Below are 23,890 nucleotides of genomic sequence, written 5' to 3' on the forward strand. Positions count from 1 at the left end.
GTCTTAGGTCGAGATACTGCATTCCTTAAACCAGACAAGATTCCCACTGAAGTGATTAGGAGCACTTCATTTGCCAAACAGAAAGAATTCTACAGGTATTTGTTTGAAGTGTGATACAAATTTACTTTAGCCATAGTTCCACCTTTCTTTAATGTTTGCAGGAAAAAGATGAGTGCAGAGGTATTACTGACCAAAGCAAATTTCAGACCCATGTTCAAGAGTATTCACACCAGAAATTTGTGTATGCAGCTACCACCACATGCATTTGTTACCTGACCAAATCATAACAAAATAACTCACATTTCTGCCTCTCACACACACATTTACTGATTCCCAAGAACAAGTGAGATTTTTGTTAATTTTTATCTACGCAAAGAAATTGTTGCCCTTTTGGAACTGAAAGGTGGACTACATTCAGTGCCAGGTAAGTCATTTGGTTTGACTAGTGAGCGAGTGCTGCAACAGTGAAATGCGGTAAATTAAGTAGACATCTTGCTAAATCAGCAGCACAGGATTGAACCCTTAGTGTTAGTCACTACAAATGGATCTCTTGGATTATGGGTCAGTAGTTCAATCACTTTAACCAAGTACAACCAAATTGGAATGTTATTGAATATTTATCTTCGGGGGCAGATTTACTAGTGAAGATAAGGAGATTGTAGAGACTCCATTAGCACTGCCTATTTCAGCACACATTCCAGTCATAAGCACCTTTCATTCATAAAAATATCTCTGGAACCCAAAGCATCCTTCAGATGTCTGCCTTTACATGCTGGTGACTGCACCCCGGCACCCTCCAGATGCTGACCAGTTATTTCCAACACACATTTTTTGATAACCTCTTGCTGCTTTCCTACTCCATGCTATCAAGACAGCAGGGGCAAACCTTTCCTAAAGAACACAAATCAAAAACTGGATTTCCCAATATTCAGTCAGTCCTGAGGACACTGAGACACTGAGCTTGCTTCGAGCAGCAGGCCGCTCAGTATTTTTCGAAAACCAGAATAATGATTGTATTTCCAAATTTCTTTTTCTCAAGGGTTTATTTTAAGTCTTACCCCGGGTCTGCATGTCTGAGCCCTGTCTCCTTCTGATCCCTATACTGGCTAGAGCAGGAAGGCACAAGGCAAAGAACAGGGCTTGCCTGTGAGCCCATCAGATGACTTAGAAAAAGCCAAGACAAAGAAATTCTCCCAGATCTTTTGCAGGTCTTAATCACAGGTCTTGAAAAGGCACTCCGAACAATCTGTAACACAATGGCACCAACAAAAGTGGCAGAAAGAGATCTCCCTTTACAAGAATGGTTTGTCAGGACAAGGAGAAAAAGAAACTGGAACAATTCACCACATTGACTGTTGAGGGAAACGTTCTCACTAAAACAGCTGAAGTCATCACCTACTTGCCAAGAAAAAAGGGCAGATACACAAAAGCAGTCTCCTTTCCCTCTGAGGTCAATTTGGACTCTTTGAAACTTTTACCTGGACCCCTCATATGTCATTCAAAAGCAAGGAATTAACTAGGCAGGAGACCTCCTGTTTCACCACTGCTACAGTTTACACTCCTCCATATTTGTGGTTTCCACTCAAGAAATCCAAACTATTTAAATTCTCATTTAAAGGTCAGATTCCAGAAGAACATAATCACATGAGAAAGGATGGGTTGGGAGGCTTTATGTTCCAGGTTCTGAACAAGAATGCAGTCAAAGGCAGAGTGCAGTTTGCTACTTTTGCCTTACCCTAATTCTGATCATTTCCTCATTGCCTTATCCTGATTTTAGAAGCTGGGTTTGACCCTATGAAAGAAGTAAGAAGCTTACTATAATCTCAAATTCTTTGCATTGATGGATAAGAACTGGAAAGCTGGGCGATAGATAGAAATTGAGCCTCTTTTAGTTACAATTAAAACAACAAATCTCATTCTATCATAATTGATACATTACTTACAACATCAACAATTGCTTTTGTTACAAAATAATTGTGACAATCAGGTCAAACCAACACCCAAGACTGTGCATCAAGTACACAGAGAGCCAAACGCGGCCCTGATTCTTGAAGAAGCACCAAGAATCCGAAAAAGCCTTGTTTCCTAGGAGTGAATCTCAGGCCTTTTCATATCCCTTTAATTGGATCAAGACTCAGGCAAGCTAGATTGTTATTCCATTTCAAAATCTCACACTATTTTTAAGTAGTTACAGAAATACAAAAACTGCACCTTAGCCAACGTTGTGACATGAGGCATAGCTAGCAGAGAAAGAGAGCAAACCAAAACAAAATTCATTTCCCCAGAATCAACTCTTGAAATTCTCCAAATGGCAGCAGATTTCATTGCTGAAAAGTGCAATTTTATGGAAGGGTGTTGGCTCCGTTATCAACTGCCATGCCCTTACTAGCTCTTAAAAGTAGAACAAATGTTAGGAAAGGTTTTATGACTGAATAGGAAAAGGCAGGAGACAGGCTATTAAAGAAAGGCATGAGAGGGAGTTAGCACAGAGCCAAAACAATCTTGCAGCTGCATTACATTATCCCAGTGGGAAGTTGCCAGGCTGGCAGCAAAGTTAAACTCTGCATTCATGAAAAGGAAACACTGATACCACCAGCTACAACTTGTATTAAATGAGCTTCCCACACCTCAGTGCCAATCCTGCTCAGTCCTGATCTGCAATAATTTTGCTGTTCCAGCTCTGGTCCTGTTTTACACATAGGCTGCCAGTCAATCTGAACAAGCTATACATCCAAGCAAGCCATACCTCCATGTAATGATTTCTAATTGAGCTTCTTTCAGACCATCACAATAGAGAGTGAGTATTGTTCAATGTAAGCAACAGCTAGCAAAGAGGTACTTCTCTGCAATCTGCAAGCTGCTTCCCACCCCAATATAATCTGAATATAAGACTTAAAGCCTATATCCCAAATAAACTCCCATTTTATTCACACTAAATATTTTACAGTACCAGAAATGTACACTATACTTCTAAAATTACAAATAGAAACATTTTCTTTTCGAGCTGGGAGAGTTTACCATATCTCAAGGTAACAGCTTTGGAAACGGAAGTTATAGAAGTAACTGGGGTGAGAAAAAACATCTTGCAAAAGTTTCATAAGGTAAAGCAGATCAAGAGGCAGTACCATGGGTAAATATCAAAAGGATAGGCTATGCTTAGGGTAAGATATGGCAGCCTGAAACCTTTTTCCTGTCCTTGTCAGCATAGGAGCGACTCAGGGTGCCAGCTGAATGCTTTCTTTTATCTGCTACTGTGTCACCACAGTTACCCGCCAGACTTCTCAACACTGTCCAAAATCTACTGTTTCCAGAGACTGACAGAATTTGTTGGGACCTTCCCTGCTGATGGAAAAGTGAAGGCATGATACAAACAGTAGTGTGGAACCACAGAAACCTAACCAACCTACCTCTAGTTCTTTACTCTTTCATAGGGGTGCAGGCTATGGAGGTGGTTTAGAGTTGCTCAACTCCTCCAGGTTACACAAGTTCTCAGGGAGGGGCAGATGCCAGAATAATAGAAAATTTTATGCCACTTAATTCAAAGCACTTTAAAAACATTAACAAAACCAAACCCTGGTCTATACAGGCAGATTGTAGATGGGATCACCTCACTAGCGAACACAGCTGCATTTGCCGCACAAAATTGCAGCTAATGGTTCATGGTGACATTACACCACTATCCAAAGCCCGGAAAAAATGGCTCTGAGGCCACATTCAGGAGCTAACTTTTATTACTTGCAGTTATGAGGACTATTTCTAATAATTCAGATATAAAGTACAATTCATCGTATGTCACAGCTCTGAAACTCCTTTGGTCATCTTCACAGAAAACTCTACAGTCTTTGGAGAGAGCTGACTAGAAGAAAAGAGTATTTACCATTTATGTGAGTGAGAGAAATGAGTAAGAAAACTCAAGTCCTCTTCCTCCACAATGTAACTTCCCACAATCACAACACACTATCATGCAGCTGCAGAGTTGTATCTGTCAGCAGAACAATATTATTTGGCACTATCAGAATGTAAAGAACAACACAAAATCCAGTTTGTGTAGTCTAAACACATGGTTAATATTCCTGTGGGGAACAAAGTCCAAAGAAAAGGATACATCTTTAAAATTCCTCACATTGACCCACAGACCTCAGTTGAGCACTGGTTTTGGTGTTTCTGATCTTTGAACAGTCCAGTAAATAGGCAGAGTTAACTCATCAGTGCTGATGAGTGAGTTAATCAGTCTTTAGTTATAGTTTCACACAGTCTCCAAACTCAAGTAGGCATTGCATCACACTGGCTTACATTAAATACTTTTTCCACAGCTCTTTCAAGGAAAAAATCAGGGGGGGTTTTATTAATAGATTATTCCAGAGCAGAGTTTTGTGAAAGCGGGACCATATTGCAAATACAGGAGACATGGAGTACTACAACTGTAGTGAAGGAACCACATGGAGACGCTACACTGTAGATTTCTGTAATATGTTGGATCTACTGCCCTTTATGGGGCAAATGAAGATACATTTCTTTATCTTCACCCTCTCCTCAAACAGAAAATCCCCACAAAGATGCAGAACTGTCTAGGCAAATGGTTTAGAGATTTTTACTAAGAACCACTTGGGAATATTTATTTGCAGACAAAGAAGGTTCCCAGTTGTTTTGCTTCTATCTTCATCTTTCCCTCAACAATTTTAGCATTTACAACAGAAATTAGTATCCTCTTTTGCTAGGTTCCACGTGGAAGCACAGATTCCCTCTCAAAAGCAACCAGCCACAACACAGTAGTGCTGGGGGGAGAATTTTTTTGGAAAATGACATCTTTATTTGTAGAGCTCTACAAATTATCACTCAACTGATACACTGTAAGTCAACTCTTCCTTTCTTTCATGTTCACTTTTCAGCAACTGAAATCACAAGGCATGAAGTCAATAGATATTTAAGCTATTTAAATAGCACCAAGGATAAAGGTCATGCCTCTGATGTGATTTATCTTCACAGGAACCCTACCAAATCTTGGAAACCATGGCCTTGGAGATAGGAGATTCTGAAGGCTGTATAGATAAGGGCCTGGTGTATTCAAACTGCAGATAGCTTTTTCCAGAGTGTATTTAAATAGCTTAGAGCAAGGTTTTAGGTAAAAGCAAACAAACAAAAAACACCAAAACCTTCCAGCAATGTGATATACTCTGGAAAATGCCCATGATGTTGTAGAGAATTGCTCTCACCTGTACTGGCTAAGAGGCTGGTGTTTTCCCAAGTATTACACAGTAAAAGAAATCAGCAGTCAGGTCTTCCAGTAACTGCTGCCTCATGGCAGCTGTAAACTAGCCCATCAAAACAAACAAAAAGGTACAAAATATTTCTACTACTATTGTTATTATTATTGTTATTTTTATCATCGTCTTCCAAAAAAGTAGCAAACCAAATCACTTAGAGGTCAAACATAAAAATTTATGTCAGTAAGAAAAGAGAGAAGGGAAAGCCTGGAGCTCCCCATTAATAACTCAGGAAAACAGCTCCTAAAGAGGTAGCAGAAATAAGCAACTCCAGCACCACAACTGCACAGCATCATGTTAACATGTCAGCAGATAACTTGGTAAATATTTTTAAAAGTAGTGAAATCAGATAAAGAGGAAAATCAGTATCTCTCTGAATTTCTGTGTACATTACTGTACATGTGTGAAAAAAGCACTGACTTTTTAAAGTTTGACCAGTCCTGTGAATTCTGCTGCAAAAAGTCTCATTTTTATTTCAAATTTACTCTATGAAACAGAACTCCAGCTTGTGCAACAGACAGCAATAGCACAATTAAAAAATTCCACCTGAGGCCAGCCCTGTTCAGCAACCAGGAAGAAAACTAATTAAAACCATGTTCTCTAAAATCAGAAGTGGTTTGCTGCACGTACTAAATAGAACATAGTATCTGTCACAGGCAACTGACCTCAAAACAGGGGAGGGAGCAGGGGAGGTGAATGCAGTTACAATAAAACACAGTCTGAAGGAAAAAGTGATTTAAGAGCTACTAGAATCACTGGTATTTGTGCTTGGGTGAAAAAAGCAGCAGACGTGGAGCTAAAGTAGATACTAAGGGCACATTCATGCAATCCTGGCACAGATAAACCTGATGATATAATTGGGAGTTTTGCCTATTTTCTTTGAGATCAGTGTCTCAGTAATTTATTAAGCTCTCTTAACCAGTCAGTCCAGATAGGAAGGATTTCAGATTAATTAACTACAGGTTTAAACCTGAGAAAGGGCATTTTGCATCTCAGAGACCACCTCACACCATGCAGGAGGGGAGGTATCTTTTGAGAACAAACATGGGAGTCATTACTGACCAATTTTGAAATTTTCCCTGCACTGCCCAAATATCTGTAGACTGCAGCAAGTACCATTTTTGCTTCTGTGGCAGTCAGAAAGCTCTTGAATCCTTAACATGGGAATAACAGCATTGCTATTACTCCCAGACATTTCTTTCTTCACTTTCCAATGTTTTCTCTGTGCTATCTGTCATTACCTTGTTTTGTCATTTTCCTTTTCATTAATGATTATTATTCAAGGGAGGAAGTGTAGCACAGACTGAGAATTCATTCAGCATGAATGAAGAGAGACATTTGGTCTGGCGAGTTCAGCAGAGGATCGGGAGCTAGGCTGCTCTCAAGACCCAGTCTGACAGTCTCCCTCTTGGCCTTTGTGCAAGTCATTTAAGGTCAAATATGTTTTTCCTTCACACAGCCAAAAGTTCAGCAGGGGGTCAATTCCTGTGGATAGAAGAAAGGGTTAACTACATTAACATTGATGCTCCAGCCTGTAGCTACACTATCCTTGCATGAAGAGCAGACACTTCCTTTAGGTTTATTTTCACCACAGTTACAATACAGGAGATCGAGAGCTCAAATATTTTGTGATCACATCAATGCATAGCATGGCTTTAAAAACACCACAGGCAGGGAAAAGCTGTGTGCACTACATCAGCTGGTCAGGGCAAAATTTGACTTGGACGAGAGCCTCCTCCCAGCATGACTGAAATAAAGGACATGTTTTTTATCTGATCTGCTCTAGCTGCAAGCTTGTGTGTTTGCAAACATCACACAAAGCAGTCCCAAGCAATAACTAGTGCTGGCTGGTTCACCACAGTCATCCCATGAAGACAACTTACTGTGGTTGACATCCAAGTCACATTTCTTCTCCTTCTCCCACAGAATGGGGCTCTGCAGTGAACAGCATGTGTGGACTCCAGGTGGAGTTCCCCAGTGAGGATCCCAGCCTTCCCATCAGATTCCTACATCTTCTCTGCACACACATATGACAAAGCAGAAATGCTTCTTTCAGCATGCTTTAGTTTTCCAGGTGGCTGTAATAATTTTCACTTTTTTAACAATAGAGTTGGGAAAAAGATAATTCACTTTAGTATTAATGTGTTTGTGTTTCTTTTTACCCCACAGAAGAGCAGAACCTGACAAAGCAGATCATTCTCAGAAAATGAGCCAGTTAAAAGTAAGTTGTGTGAAATTTAACCTAGTTCATGTGGCACCATTTCTTAGGTGCATGGACCTATAATTTATTTCTGCCTTGTTTTTCTTCTAGGAAACAGGAGCACTGATGATGAATTCAGAGAGCCTCAAGCTCAGGATTGTCTCTCTCTGGGAGTTTCAGATTAATGCAGGATAAAGAGATTAAGTTGGACTTTGGTCCTCTGCTGCATTCCTCTGACATACCATGGATACCTGAGGCAGAACAACAAGGTAACATCAATTCTGTGAAAGGTGCAAGATTCACCACCAGTTCCTAATGTTTATATGCAAGCTGGTACATTTTCAGAGCAATAAGGGTGAAAGAATTTACTTTGTAAGGCAAATAGATCAAGTATGGATTAGACTGAATTAGCAAGATTTTTGTCCCCTTTCCCTTTATTCCTCCAAAACAGATATTATCTTGAGAGTCATTGCTGCACTTTTCTTTCCAGGTTAAGAGAAAAAACAAACAACATACCATCTTTCAAAGCTTCACCAACAGTCAGGTTTCTTTGCCAAATTTTCATTACGAGAACTATGAACAAACTGAGAGCTCTCCACGTGTCTTACACCTTCTGTTGACACTTTCAAAAAACTTCAGCACTACCACAACAAAACCAAACAAAAACCACAGAGGAGTACCTATATGTCCATCCTTCCTCCTTTATTCCTCTTCCATGTTCTCACTCTCATATTGCCTCTTCAATACATGCCAGCAAAAGTACTTATTTGAATGGATTTGAGCTTAAAACTAACCAAGTAAAAAAGGTAAAGGAAACCTCAAGTAAACCCCAATGCAATTCACTAAAAAGCCATACAAACCTTTCGGCTGGGCTAAAGTATGCAGTATTTTATTAAGTGTCAGCTGCAAAATATTAATGAAAATAACTCTCAAAGAGTTATACCAGAACCCTCTGATCTTAACAGCTACATGCTCAAAGCTGTATTGAGAACTGAAATACAGGGAATTTTGAAAACATACTCTTTTCCTCCCTTCTAAAAAAGTAAGCAGAATCACACTTAGCATCTTCCTGGACAAAGCCAGAATCCTACTAAATATCATCCTTAGCACTAGTTGAGAGGAGGAAGTTCAGGTACAAGTTTAGAGGGTATTGGGTATTTGGCATTGACTCACCACACAGGCATTAAGCAGAATGTGATTTATTTTCAAAGCTGAATGAACTGCCACAGAGAAAGGCACCATTACTGTGTGCTAAAAATATCCGAGTACAGGGGGAGCACAGAGGAGTTGGTGCACTGTAAATTCATATTCCAACATATTGCACACTAACTTTACTGTACAGACAAGCCCTTAGACTAATAGGCACCTGGGAGTCTTCAAGTCTGAGTGCCCAATAAAAAAAAAAAAAGGCCATTTTATTTTATTTTTTTTTACCAGTGCTCTGGAACCAAGCTCTGATGTCCCTACTCAGACAATGCTTCCATTGAACTCAAGCCTTGGTCTATTATTAAATACTCTTTCTTTTACAGCTGCAAGCTTTCCAGGTTAGAGGATAGGGATTTCATATCGAGTCAAATCACTAATCTCAGTCCAAAGGGAATTGTGCAGGCATTTATTTTGCTTTTATATAGGTACCTAGATACTGCTTGATTTAACAGACTTGCACTGATGCCTACTGAAGTAACTCTCTGCATATCCACCAATTTCCAACTCAGATAAACTCGGAACAAAAACAAACAAATCAAAGTTAATCTCCTTTTAAAAACTGTTCCAGATTCAGATTTGTTTCATTCAAAGTCAAGGACTATGTTTGAAAATCATTAACACCGCTTTTGTTCTACTTTCCCAAGCACTAAGAACGCAGTGAACACTCAGAGCAGAAAATGGTGTGTGTTTGAAGGCTCCATTCCACTGAGTTCAAAGTAACTTGAGGCTCAGTTGTGTGAGCTGCTCCTCCCAACCACAGCAACCTCCCATACTCACAGACAAGCTTGAGTACAGCCCACTGAACTCAGTGAAACACCACTAGACAAGAAGTTAACTCATTGCCAAGAGTTCACAACCTGATTTATCAATTTCCCAATCACAGCGAGCAGTCCTGTTTCAGGAAACCTGGCTACCCATAGCCAGGCATTGCAAGGAATTATCTACAATTCCGTGCAGCTGCAGAGGAGTGACTGCAGAGGTGAGGCTTAAGCTAACAAAGCAGACCCGTCCAGCATTTGCTTGTTAGCTCTATCAGCAAGAAGCTGCTCAGATTCTGACCCAAGAACTCCTTGAGGTACCCAACCAGAACACAAAGGAAACAATCACATCCATGGTATTTTAACTTCCTTCCTGCTACACTTCTGCTTTTTTAGAATGATGGGTCAGTGACAAACATTTGTCTTCTAGGCATTTCACTCATTTATAGCGGTGTTCATGGTAAGTTTGACAGCTTTATCTTTTCTCAGCTACTTACAGCTGTGACTCCATTACTTTGAAGTCAACTTGGATTTGGTTGGAATGAAGTGCAGACTTCAGTGACTCAGGCTTAGCATGTCACCTGCATTTGTTATCTTGCAGTAGACAATTTAATCAATTATAGTTTTTGTCTAGGCACCACAGCAAGACAAAAACGCTGATCAGCATTTCACAGGGTTGTTTCTTCACTGCTAGCAGGCCATTTAACATCTGATAGACCATATAAAAAGGTCTTCCCAGGGGCTTAGAGTGTTTGGGCTGTTCTTTTTATAGTGCACAAGGTCATTAATGAGCAAGCGAAAGCAGTGTGGAAATAGCTAGAACAGTCTTGTTGAGTTAATAAGAAACTGTCATTCTGCTTCAGTACTTTCTCATTAAGTCAAGCAATGTTCATGTCTAAGGAGACTGATGGTACAAATCTATTTTAATGCTCAATTTAATCCCTCAAGACTTGAATCAAAGAAAGTTTACCCCTCCCTTTTTTCTCCACGACTTCATCTGTTCAGCAATTGGAGAGAAAAAAACACATTATTTTCTTTTACAAATGCAGCTTAAAAGCTGAAATTTATATTTTTTTAAGAGAGCTAGATGTACCTTGACTTTTCTGAACAGAAGAACACTCACCATAAACAAATGTTGTCCTCTTGTTGTCATAAAACAGTCTGTAAAGGTAGTCATCACATTATCATCCAATGCACATTTTCATGGGCTAGAGTCTTGAAATAGTTTTGTTGTCGGGTTTAAGTGCCACACAGAAATTAAATCCTCCATTGCTTAAATAGGATCAATGAACAGATAACTCCTATAACTGTGTAAGAAGGGTTTGCCATGCAATGTCAACAACAAAATCAGAAAGCCAGTTCTTGCTAAGAACAAGAAAAGCTTCATTAACTCCTAAACTGCTCTCCTATGCTCCACTTAATTTTGGTGCTCTGACTAGAATCTTAACTGCATTCACGTCTTTGTGGTTCCCTTCTGCAGAGGATCTGAACCTGTTGTTCAGAGCTTTTGTTACCAGATCCATTTTTGTCTTAAGCAGCTTTTACTGCTGTGATTACTACTCCAAGTAACTGACATTAGAAGAAGGAAATGCTGCTCAAATGCTTAAAGTTATGCAACAGTGATCTTCATGTGACCCTGAGGTTCCCCTCAGCCCTGTCATACAGCTCAGTTAGGTGAAAATGTGGGATAAAACATAACATCCTTGCTGTCCAGTTGCTGATGTTTGGTCACTGCAGGCTCAGTCTCTTCCTACCATCACCGCAGAATAGGCACAGAAAGCCATGCTGGCACCAATGCAACATTTGCTAACTTAGGCCTAGCTTCAGGCTAATGGAACTCCAAGAGAAGAGGGGAGGAACAGATTAGAGAGAAGTTCATCAAAGGAAACTGATGGAAAAGAGTCACATGCTCCCTTTTGTACTTTACACGTACAAAACTTTCATGTGTGTATCAGGCCAGAACTGCTAGCACTGTGCAATGCGAGTTCTCTCCTGCTGTTTTGAACACTAAAGAAAACAGTCCAGTGCATTAGTGAGGGAGTTTCATTCTCTTATCTGTTATTCTCCAGCATTTGTTAGCTAAAACTCTTAACTCTCCTGGCTACCCATTGCTCACACCAGGGAAGTTCCTAAAGCACACAGCATGGGTTTCATCTCATAGTTGATTTCTCTTTTCTGAACTCCACACATACAGAATTTCTTGTTAGTAAGCCTGTAACGACTGTACATCCCAGCTCTGAAAACTCCCTCCAGAGCCGTTTCCACAGAACTCATTTTTATGTTAGTTTCTTTTCCTTTTCTTCTCCTTCAACAACCTTCCAAGAAGTCCCTAGATCTTTCAAGGCAAAGTACTACTTCCTGCAGTGCAGATACTGTGGTAAGGACCTGAAGGTGCTGAAGATTTGAAATCTCAAATCATTAAGGTCACACAAAGGTGAAAAGCATTTAAAAGACGGAAAAAGAGGTGAGAAAGATAAGGTGCATCCCAACACACCAAAAATATTACAGGATCCCAGTAATGTAAATAAACAGTTTTCATTATAGGCCATACTGTTTTTGTGGGATGCTTTAGAAACCCACTGAGCTGAGATAACTTAAGAGAAATCTCCCATTATTGTAATTCCAGGAGTGTTTCCCATTAATCACTATTGCAGACACAGTGCAAGACAACTATGGACTTTTCCTTTCCCATTGTCTTGGTTTGAAAACAAACTAGTGGGAGATCACAAGTCAAGATTGAAATTAAAAATAAGTGAAATAATACAAGGAAAAGCACTGACAAAGTTAGATACAACCTAACACCCTGTTAGGGTGGTAGTAGCAGTTTAACTGAAGTAGTCCAGTTGAAGCGGTGATCTTGTGAAGGTCTAGTCTCTAGCTGAAGATCTAGTAGTAGCTCTGGTCTTCTGGAAACCCAGTAGACAGGGCTAGCTCAGGCAATTCTAAGGCCAGGTTATATCTAGGTGGGAACACCTGGCTCTTCTTTCCTCGGTAGAGCATTTCACAATGGGATGAGATAAGTCTATGAGTTACACGGTGGGTCTCTGATGGCTCATTGCTTGTCATACGGGGTGGGTCGTTAGCAAGTGATAATAGCTAACGGATGGCTTATTGCCTGTCATCTGGAGTAGGTGATAGCAGCTAATGGCCCACAGCTGGTGGTAATAGAATACTTAACTACATTTATATTGCAACCTAGGACATTATCTACTCCTTATTCTATTACCATCTACACAGTTTTCACTTAAGATAAGGTCTCTTTGTGGGACACAACGGGTTTCTCCATCTGCTTGCATTACTCATTAAGTATAACTAGGTCTTTGGGCAAAAACTACTCCACGAATGGGTTTGCTTTTGTCTGAGGTGGGACTAATTTAAACAGTCTTTCTTAAAAAACTTCTTATGTGTACCACAGGGACTTTATCTCTATCCACTGTGTGCAAAGGTTCGGACTCGGCAGGACCGGCTCGATTGATAGAACTCCTTGTGTTAACTATCCAGGTGGCTTTTGCTAAGTTTAGTTCTTAATTTTTGAAGGTTCCCCCGCCAAGTGCCTTTAAAGTTGTTTTAAGTAGTTCATTGCATTGTTCAACTTTTTCGGCAGCTGGTGCATGATAGGGGATGTGGTATATCCATTTAATTCCGTGCTCTCTAGCCCAGGTGTTTATGAGGCCATTCTTGAAATGGGTTCTATTGTTAGACTCGATTTTCTTAGGGGTACCATGTCTCTACAGGACTTGCTTTTCCAGACCCAAGATGGTGTTCCGGGCAGTAGCATGAGGTACAGGGTAGGTCTCTAACCATCTCGTGGTTGCTTCTACTATGGTCAACACGTAGCGCTTTCCTTGGTGGGTTTGGGGAAGTGTGATGTAGTCAACTTGCTATACTTCCCCATACCTGTATTTTGACTATCGTCTACTATATTACAGAGGCTTCACTCGCTTGGCTTGTTTGATTGCAGCGCAGGTCTCACAGCTGTGGATGACCTGTGAGATGTTGTTCATGGTTAAGTCTACTCTTCGGTCACGAGCCCACCTGTATGTCGCATCTCTCCCTTGATGACCAGAGGCATCATGGGCCTAACGAGCTAGAAATAATTCTCCTTTGTGCTGCCAGTCTAGATCTACTTGTGACACTTCTACCTTGGCAGCTCGGTCCACCTGCTCGTTGTTACGATGCTCTTCATTAGCTCGACTCTTAGGTACATGTGTATCTACGTGTCGAACTTTCACAGTCAGCTTTTCTGCCCGGGTGGCAATGTCTTGCCAAATCTCAGCGGCTCAGATGGGTTTTCTTCTGCGCTGCCAGTTAGCCTTTTTTCAGCGATCTAACTATCTCCACAGTGCATTGGCTACCATCTAGGAGTCGGTGTAGAGATAAAGCCTTGGCCATTTCTCTCGTTCAGCAATATCTAAAGCCAGTTGGATGGCTTTAAGCTCTGCGACCTGACTCGATCTACCTTGTCTCTCGGTAGCTTGTACAGCTTGTCGTGTGGGGCTCTATACTGCAGCTTTTCATCTCCGATCTGCGCTTACAATTCGGCAGGAACCATCGGTGAAGAGGGCATAGCGTTTTTCACTCTCCGGCAGCTCGTTATACGGGGGTGCTTCTTTGGCACGTGCTACTTTTTTCTCTGCTTCTTTTGAAGATAATTTAAAAGTCTCACCTTTAGGCTAGTTTGTTATAATTTTCAGAATCCCAGGGCGATTCGGGTTTCCAATACGGGCGCGCTGCGTGATGAGGGCAATCCATTTGCTCCACGTGGCATCAGTGGCATGGTGAGTAGAGGGAACTCTTTCTTTGAACATCCACCCCAGCACTGGCAGTCGGGGTGCAAGGAGAAGTTGTGTTTTTGTGCCGATCACCTCTGAGGCGGCTTGGACTTTTTCGTAAGCTGTTAAGATTTCTTTTTTGGTGGGAGTGTAGTTGACTTCAGACTCTCTATAACTTCGACTCTAGAATCCCAGTGGTCGGCCTCGGGTCTCACCAGGCACCTTTTGCCAAAGGCTCCAGGACAGACCATGGCTCCCGGCTGCAGAGTAAAGCACATTCTTTACCTCTGGTCCTGTCTTGACTGGTCCCAGGGCTACCGCATGAGCGATTTCTTGTTTGATCTGGGTGAAGGCTTGCTGCTGTTCAGGGCCCCAGTGGAAATCATTTTTCTTGCGGGTTATGAGGTAGAGAGGACTCACGATCTGGCTGTACTCAGGGATGTGCATTCTCCAAAAGCCTATGGCACCTAGGAAGGCTTGTGTTTCTTTCTTGTTGGTTGGTGGAGACATCGCGATGATCTTATTGATGACTTCAGAAGGAATCTGACGCCGTCCGTCTTGCTACTTTACTCTCAGGAACTGGATCTCTCGGGCAGGTCCCTTGACTTTACTCTTCTTGATGGCAAAACCGGCTTCCAGGAGAATTCTGATGATTTTTTTTCTTTTCCCAAATACTTCCGTTGCTGTGTCCCCCCACACAATGATGTCATCAATATACTGCAGATGTTCTGGAGCCTCACCCTTTTCCAGTGCAGCCTGGATCAGTCCATGGCAGATGGTGGGACTGTGCTTCCACCCCTGGGGCAGTCGGTTCTACGTGTACTGCACACTTCTCCAGGTGAAAGCAAACTGAGGCCTACACTCTGCTGCCAGAGGAATGGAGAAAAAGGCATTGGCAATATTAATGGTCGCATACCACTTTGCTGCTTTGGATTCCAGCTCATACTGAAGTTCTAACATGTCTGGTACAGCAGCACTCAGTGGTGGTGTGACTTCATTCAGGCCACGGTAATCTACTGTCAGTCTTCATTCTTCACTGGACTTACGCACCGGCCATATAGGGCTGTTAAAGGGTGAGTGAGCCTTGCTGACCACCCCTTGGCTCTCCAGTTTTCGAATCATCTTATGGATGGGGGCCACAGAGTCTCTGTCAGTGCGGTATTGCCGGCGATGCACTGTTGCTGTAGCAATTGGTACCCGCTGTTCTTCAATTCTCAGTAGTCCTACAGCAGATGGGTTATCTGAGAGACCAGGCAGGCTATTCAGTTGTCTTATGTCTTCTGTCTTTACGGCTGCTATCCCAAAAGCCCAGCGATGTCCCTTTGGGTCTTTGAAATATCCACTCCTGAGATAGTCTATGCCGAGGATGCATGGGGCATCTGGACCAGTCACAATGGGGTGTTTCTGCCACTCGTTCCCAGTTAAACTCACTTCAGCTTCCAGTACAGTCAGCTGCTGGGATCCTCCTGTCACCCCAGAAATGGAAATGGATTCGGTCCCCACATACCTGGATGGCATTAGGGTGCACTGAGCGCCAGTATCAACCAAAGCCGTGTATCTTTGTGGGTTAGACGTGCCAGGCCATCGGATCCACACAGTCCAATAGATCCGATTATCCCTTTCTTCTATCTGGCTAGAGGCAGGGCTCCTCTAATCCTGTTTTTGGTGCGTGGTGCTCTTCTCTCGTAAATGTGTTCTTGAGGTTCCTTCAAGAGGATCAGTCATATTATCCTTTCTATTTTGTTGGGGGTTTTGTCTACAAGAGACTGGGGCAGTGTTGTATTTAGATGAGCCTTCTGAAGTGGATGTTTCTGTTTTCAATTCACGTACCCGGGCTGCTAAGGAGGAGGTGGGTTTCCTATCCCACTTTCTCATGTCTTCCCCATGCTCTTGAAGGAAAAACCAGAGGTCACGTCGTGGAGTTTGTCTTCTTTCCCTGGCTGGGGGACGTCTGCTCCTGATGGCAGAGACTCGGGTTGGTTTCGGTGTGGCATGGAAAAGTCTTTCTTTGAACTCTTTCCTTAGTTTCTGATTCTCTTCAATCAAGCTCCGGACTTGCTCGGCCAGGTTTGTTTCCACTGATGAGACCTGAGCGCGTAGTGGAGCGGTGACAGTGTCCTCATAAATTCTCAGTTTGTTTGTTAACACGCCCACCTGGTCTTCGCCTTCCCTCCACTGCAGTGTTGCCAGGTAACGAGAGTATATCTCTGGTCCGAGCCGCGCGAATCTTAGCCACATTTGTGAAGTGCACTGGACGTTATCTGGGCTCTTGGGGAATCTCTCGTTGTCCGAGAAAATGATCTCTAGCACGGCCAATTCCCTCAGGCATCGGATACCTTGTTCTATTGTGTTTTATTTTCTTTGGTGCATCTGGAGGTCTTCTTTGCACAGGTATCTGTCCCGTACACTTGCCAGCAATCGCCGCCAGAGGCTGAGAGTTTCCTGGGTTTTCCCAATCTCCTGGTCAATAACCACATCTTGGGACAGGGATCCCAGTTGCCTGGCCTCACTTCCATCCAGAATAGTGTCATTAGCGGCGGCGTCCCAGATGCGGAGCAGCCAGGTTAAGATGGACTCGTTTGCCTGCCGGGTGAATTCCCTCCGTAGGTCACGCAGCTCCCCCAGGGATAGAGAGCGAGTGATGATCTCTGGCTCTGTCTCTTCTGCTGGGTGAGATGGTCCTGCCGCATCCTCATCAGTCGCTGTGCGGACTGATTTGCTCTTTGATTTCTTTTTCTGGACAGGGGCAACTGCTACAGGCTTTGGCTGTTCTGATTTGGTAATGGTTTGTGTTGAGACGTCCACTGCTCTTTTGGTTCTTTTCCTCTTTCCTGCTGATTTGCTTTGTTTCTCCTCCTCAAAAAGACAAGATATTGTTCTGATCTTCAGCATGAGGTACACAGTGCTGGTTGCAGAGAAAAAGGAAAACAGAACTAACAAAAAGATTATGCCATCCCTAGCATCCAGAGAGAACTCAATATCTTCAAAAATGGCTGTGCCTGACCTGAAAGGCTGGAAGAAACCGCTCTCTCCTCCTAACCCCAGAGGCTGGGTATGATTGCTGAGGAGGTCCCAGATGTAGTGGCTCGGATTAGGCCAGGCAGATAAACTTGAGTATACGTTCCGAATGGTATTCATCGCCTCACAGGTTACTACGCAATAGGCATAATAAACCAAAAGAGCAATTTTCATGCCATTCCCTGGTCGCAACAGGACCAATACGACAGGCAGATAGTTTCCCATTTGAGGAAAAATATAGAGAGCGAGATACAGCACCCATATAGATAAGCTGACCATCATGGTGATAGGATTTCTGAGTTTCCCCAGGTCGTGCCCCACGTTGGGCGCCAAAAATATGTCTTGGTTTGAAAACAAACCAGTGGGAGATCACAAGTCAAGATTGAAATTAAAAATAAGTGAAATAATACAAGGAAAAGCACTGACAAAGTCAGATACAACCTAACACCCTGTTAGGGTGGTAGTAGCAGTCTAACTGAAGTAGTCCAGTTGAAGCGGTGATCCTGTGAAGGTCTAGTCTCCAGCTGAAGATCCAGTAGTAGCTCTGGTCCTCTGGAAACCCAGTAGACAGGGCTAGCTCAGGCAATTCCAAGGCCAGGTTATATCCAGGTGGGAACACCTGGCTCTTCCCTCCTCGGCAGAGCATCTCACAATGGGATGAGATAAGTCCATGAGTCACACGGTGGGTCCCTGATGGCCCATTGCCTGTCATACGGGGTGGGTCGTTAGCAAGTGATAATAGCTAACGGATGGCCCATTGCCTGTCATCCGGAGTAGGTGATAGCAGCTAATGGCCCACAGCTGGTGGTAATAGAATACTTAACTACATCTATATTGCAACCTAGGACACCCATCTACACATTTGCCACACAAGCACTGGTAATTCTCTCAGTACTAGTACACTTGAAGGTAGTACAGCTTCCAAGGCAAAGAAAAAGGAAGATGTTAGTTAAATCTATCAGATGTATCCCCCACTACCTTAAAGCAGATTTAGGACTAGTGGAATTATACCTAGAATTATCACCATCTACTCTGAACCATGACAGGGCACAGTGGTGACAGCATGGGACCACAGAAGCAGAGGCATGGTTACAAAATATTAGTGAAACGTAAAAGTATTTGTGAGAATTCATGCAAGGCTAAAGAGCTTCTGAAGGATCAAACAAATGCAAAAAAAAAAAACAACCCACCATTGCCTCAGTAAGTTTCCTTTTTTGTGTTGTGGTTGTAATTGGAAAAAAATACCCATCTTTAAAGTCTTCTCTCCATTTTGGTATCTTTATTACACAGCCTGCATAATATAGGTTTGGCTTTTCTTAGCATATATTGTTGATTCTGGATACCTGAGGTTGCTCTCCTGAAGTCAGTACTCCATGTATGAAGAAGGAACTCTGTTTAGCAATATGTAGTTTCCTTGCTCTTCCATCTGCATTTCAACCTTTAGTGACAATTGTAAGATATGTCAGCAAAAGTCTGTTTTGCATGCTGCCATCACTGCTTCTTTCTTGCTGTCTCATCAGGGCCGGCTTAAGGTTGTACAGGGCTCTACACGCCAGTATCACACCTAAGCTGATATCTGACTCCTTCCTCAATTATCACTGAGTCAATATAATTGGCCAGCATGGAAGAACTTTGCAGGCGTTGCCTCCTTTCTGGAGACAAAGATACTGGAGTTTTTCTCCCTCAGGCAAGAAATGAGAAGTGTGAGATGTGATTTGTGATGAAATTCAGAACCACGCTAAACTTGTCTGGTTTCAGATTTCATTACCACCACAGGAGAAAGGTTTGGCAAAGTAAGATATCCTCTGCCAATTAAGAACACATAACATCTAGAATTCAGGAAGCTTCCAGCATGCAGCAAGGTGAGAAACCTCAGCTTCAGTCAAGCCTTCTGCTGAAATATGTTCAAGCTTTGAATTCTTACAGGGTTTTGCTTATGGACCAAGAAGCGGTCAAGCAAATACACATACCCCAAAAAAAGTAAATAGACCCATTTCAGTTTTGCCAATAGTCATGGGTAACAGAACAGCTGGAAATGCTGTGTTCCTTCTTGGGCTTGCAATAGTCTTATGCCAAAAACGACAGGTGCACACTGTCAGAAGGAAGCTCAGAGCAGGATGATAGCAACTGTCCTACCTAAGGATGCTCCACCTTCAACAGTGGTAACAATGTTTTAAGTCTCAACAGCAACTGACAACTTAGGAAGAACAGTTCATGTTGTTATACTGAATTTGATCCCCACCACACTTGACATCAGTTCCAAGACTAATAACTACATATTTGGAATTCATGTCTTTCTTTCTCTGCCCTTTCCTAACCAACATCCCACAGCACATGAGATTGCCCCCATGGTATAAGTTCATTTGAGACAAACTCTGCAATACCATAGGTAAGTTATTAAAGCCTATATATTGCAGGAAGTATATAAAAAACAAAGACATAGATCTAGGCCTTTAATGTTAGGTGATCCTTGTGCACGTTTGTCCCGATACTGTGGGGACAAACTTCACTACTTTAGAAAGTGAAGATCCTTCTCTACAAGAATTTTTATCTCCTTAGAAATCTATGTGAGTTTTACAGTAACACTGTTCAGCGTTGTGCCCTGCCAGCAAGTTGTACCATCTATTCAGCTTTCTACACATCCTTGAAACAATGGCTCTCTCTACTGGTGCCTTAACACTGTTCCAAAGGCAAGCTCTGCAGGGAAAAGCACTGAATACCCCAAGGCAGAATGACTTTTTTCTCAGGAAAATTCTGCTCCTTCCTCTCCAAGACTGAAGTTCAATCTTTTCATATGTGTTTCCCAAGTACTGCCCTTAAAATATATATAGGGAAGACAATCTTCTACTGCTAAAGAATTACTTATTTCTACAGTTTACTCTCTTGTACTTTCAGCTAAACCTAGCAAGAACACTGGGGCCTTGTCAGGAAGGGACACAGATTGCAGTTTAGAGATCCCTTTGCCTTTTTTATTATTAATTTACCCAATTAATATTGATATTTGAAATCACCAGTGTTGATTCTAGCAACTCCAGTCTGGCTCATAGAACACCTGCAAATTTGGATTTTAGATTAAAAATCTAATCCCTTTACTACTGCTGTCTCATATAAGACTTGAGGAGACTTTTTAATTATCATATCATTTAAAGGCTCAATAGTGGTTCAAAGGTTCCAAAGTACATCTGAACCTCAAATCTTCAATTCTAAAATATTACCTAAAAGCACCAAAAAGGAGGGAAATCTTATCAATCCCATGATCATACTATTGTCACTTTTGCCTCTAGTAAGTCTTTAACCTTAAACCTTATTTAATCCTTAGTAAGATATATTAAATAATTCTTTTAACCATCCTATACATTAAGGATAATTAAATGATAGCACTATCAAAAATCCGTAACTGAAGCCAAAAGAGACTGCAACATCAAGTTCCAAATTTCTCTTGGGGTAAGAAAGTTAAACATAATTCCCATTTTCTTTCCCAGCATCAAATTTAGAATTAGACTTCCTATTCTCTCATCCTATGGTTTGGCAACTTATGTACTGAGACCAATAGGCACTGAACCACAGCTACAGTACAGAAGATCAGAAAAGAAAATTATTCTGCACAAGTCTGAGTCTGGCCTAAGATGACCAAGAGTTGATCTTCACTTTTACAGACTCAGACAAGCAAATAGGATAAAAACTGAATGCAGTATTCCACAACTGGAAACCTGCTTTGACCATACAATAGACTATAAGATGAAAGTTTAAACAGAGACAGCAAGTTTCTATATTTCACTTTCATTTCTGCAAACAAGACTCAGGTTAGGTTTCTACATTTGTTCTATTCTAGTCAGACATCTTAGCTTAGTTATTGTTTATCACAATGTCTTCATACAGTGAAGCATCTGAATGGAAATTCTCAGCAATTGTACCCCACCAATAGCTGAATGAGGCCCATATTCATAGTGAGAAGGGACAGGCATTGCCTCCTATTTCCTACAGTTAGAAACAGATCCTGTCAAGAGTCCTCAGATTAAAACACTTGACTGTGACTGCATCTAATTGCTTTATAGGGCAAGAAGACCTCTTAAAACTAGGACTGAGAAAGAATAGAAAGCTACATGAAGTTTACTGCTCAGGTGTAAATAAATTCTTGCAAGTTAAACACACAACCACACACTTCAGTCTACACAGACTCTGGAGGAAAACTAATGAGTTAGACAGAAAACATGTACCATAAAGAAGCTACATGGTAACACCACTGAAAACTTCATCAAATAGGCAGGTTTTGTAATATTTGGACAGAAGACAACCATAAATCAGTTTTAAACAGCCAGTTAAACCAGCTTTATGACTTTTCTGCATGGTGATGAGATGCTAAGTACCAGGGATTTGGGAAACAGGGGAAGACACACTTAAAACAGATTGTTCTCTACAACTCTCTGTGAAGTCCTGGACAAGCTTCTCAGCATTTACTTACAGTAGATGCCTAATGAGAAGGACTTCAGTGGAATTTATCCCAAAGGATGTCAAAGAAGAATCAGTTTTTAAAACAAAATGAAAAGATCCAACTATGATTAAGAAAAAAAAAGTCTTCTCTCTCATCCTAGTAAAATGTTTCACACAGAGCTTATATTAAACCGAATGTATTACATTCCATGCTCAGAATGAGCATGTCTTCTTTTTTCCCCTCCAATCCAAGACTGTGGCAAAAAGAGCAATGTATCAGAGAGTCATAGAACTATTTAGGTTGAAAAAGAACCTTAAGATCATTTAGTGCAGCTATTAATCTAACACTAGCAAGACCACCAATAAACCATGTCCCTAGGAGCCACATCTACACACCCTAAGAATGTTAACTCTTTATACAAAATTCTTACATTCAGGTCACACCTCTCAGAATCAATGCCTGCTCTAAACCAATTTAACCTAAGACAGGAATCATGGAATGGCTTGGGTTGGAAGGAACCTTAAAGATCATGTAGTTTCAACCTCCCTGCCATGGACAGGGACATCTTCCATGAGATCAGGTTACCCAGAGCACCATTCAACCTGGCCTTGAGCACCTCCATGGATGAGGCATCCACAATGTCTCTGGGCAACCTGTTAGTGTCTCACCACCCTCACACTATAGAATTTCTTCCCAATATCAAATTTAAACCTACCCTCTCTCAGTTTAAAGCTGTTTCCCCTTATCCTTACATGCCCTGTAAAAAGTCCCTTTCCAGCTCTTTTGTAGGTCCCTTAAGGTACTGGAGGGCTGCTTTAAGGCCTCCCAGAGCCATCTCTGGGGAAGCAAAATAAAGTCTTAATTTTTCTTTTAGCAATGCTATTGACTTAAAAATACATCTTAGAGCTATATTGAGGAAATATACACCAAACAGGACTTCACAAAACATTCATAAAGAACTTATTAATTAAAGTGTGAAATGTCAATATTTGTAGCTTGATTTTCAGAGAAACTGAGCACTTGCTGATGCTGAAGTCAGTGAAAGCTACGGCTTCACATCTCTCCTAAACTAAAAATAAACATTAGACCACGTGTTTCTAAAATACTTCAAGACCTCTGGATGATAACTATTACAGAAATGAAACTGTAATTATTAAAATATTCACCATTACAAAACATGCAAAGCACCTGCAAATAAGTCTCTGTATCTTCATTGCAGCAAAAGAGAATGGAACTTGCTCACCTCAGGAATGAGGAGACCAGTGATCCCCAAAGAGGATCTAGCAGCTACCTGCTAGGCCACTACAATTACACAAGTTGTTCATTAGATGGTACTGACAAATTATTCTGAAGAGTTTCAGGGCTTACAGGTGTGCAAAACATGTTGAGATTAAGGCAGGAATAGAACAAAACCTCAGGATTTTTCTGCACCTGTCTAAGCTTTTTTTTTAAATTGTAATTAAGTCCAAATTTTGATTGTTAATTTTATTGTCAGTCTCTCGGATCTTTCAGTTTTTTAAACACAGGATATTGAGCTTGAATCTGGAGCAATAGTTGAGATCTCCCAGTCATCAGGAAATGCAGGAGACATTCGGAATAAAACAAGTAACTCTGAAAAGCAGCATACAAGAAGAGACTTACCAATGAACAGACAGCAGGAAGGAAAACACCCAGTTGACAGCAGCTTTGATCTTGTAAGTCCTATGGCAGCAAAACTTCCTGCCCATTCCCTTGTAATGTCTTTGACTATCTATTCCTGCTAAAGACTGGTTTCAATCACGGTTCAGACACTGATGGCAATACACTAAGTGCTGTCTCGCTTGCGGTACAGATTCTGTCTGCTTTGTACCATCAGGATAAAGTTAAGGTGGCAAAACAATCACTTGCAGAAATTGTATACAGTCAACTGTTAAGTGATGTACGTGTACACAGAAGTACAGACACTACTGATGAATGGTAGAACACCACAACTCCTTCTAACCTCTCCTACGACCTGTAGCACTGAAAAAAACCAGCTGGAATAGCAGAGGACAAGCTCTGTCTCAAAGCACATTCTGAGATGCCAGCTCTTTGTCCCCAGTTGTTGGTCCAACAACAACTTCGCCTGAGGGGTAAAGTGAACCAGGAGGTCTCAGTGCCCAGTACACAGCCACCCTGGTACTAGAAGGAACTGCAGAAGCAGTCACAGTAAGAGCAGCTAACAGCCAGAATAAAGATCAACAACTCTCAAAGAGCAAACA

General features: G+C 41.6%; 1 long non-coding RNA gene across 3 annotated transcripts in view; it reads right to left on the reverse strand.

Moving 5' to 3' along the window:
* The window catches only part of LOC146434535 (uncharacterized), a 120,798-nt gene that overhangs the window by 94,345 nt on the left and 2,563 nt on the right, over positions 1 to 23,890 (reverse strand). The window contains exon 1 of one of the 3 annotated variants that reach the window (XR_014853425.1): positions 7,148 to 7,709. The exons of the other annotated variants lie outside the window; for them this stretch is intronic. This is a non-coding gene — a long non-coding RNA (uncharacterized LOC146434535). Of the gene's footprint in view, positions 1 to 7,147; positions 7,710 to 23,890 lie in introns of those variants that run through there. 3 annotated transcript variants of the gene reach the window in all.

This window comes from Lichenostomus cassidix, chromosome 7 (assembly GCF_008360975.1).
Source record: "Lichenostomus cassidix isolate B80296 chromosome 7, HeHo_3.0, whole genome shotgun sequence".
NCBI classification, from domain to species: Eukaryota; Metazoa; Chordata; class Aves; order Passeriformes; family Meliphagidae; genus Lichenostomus; species Lichenostomus cassidix.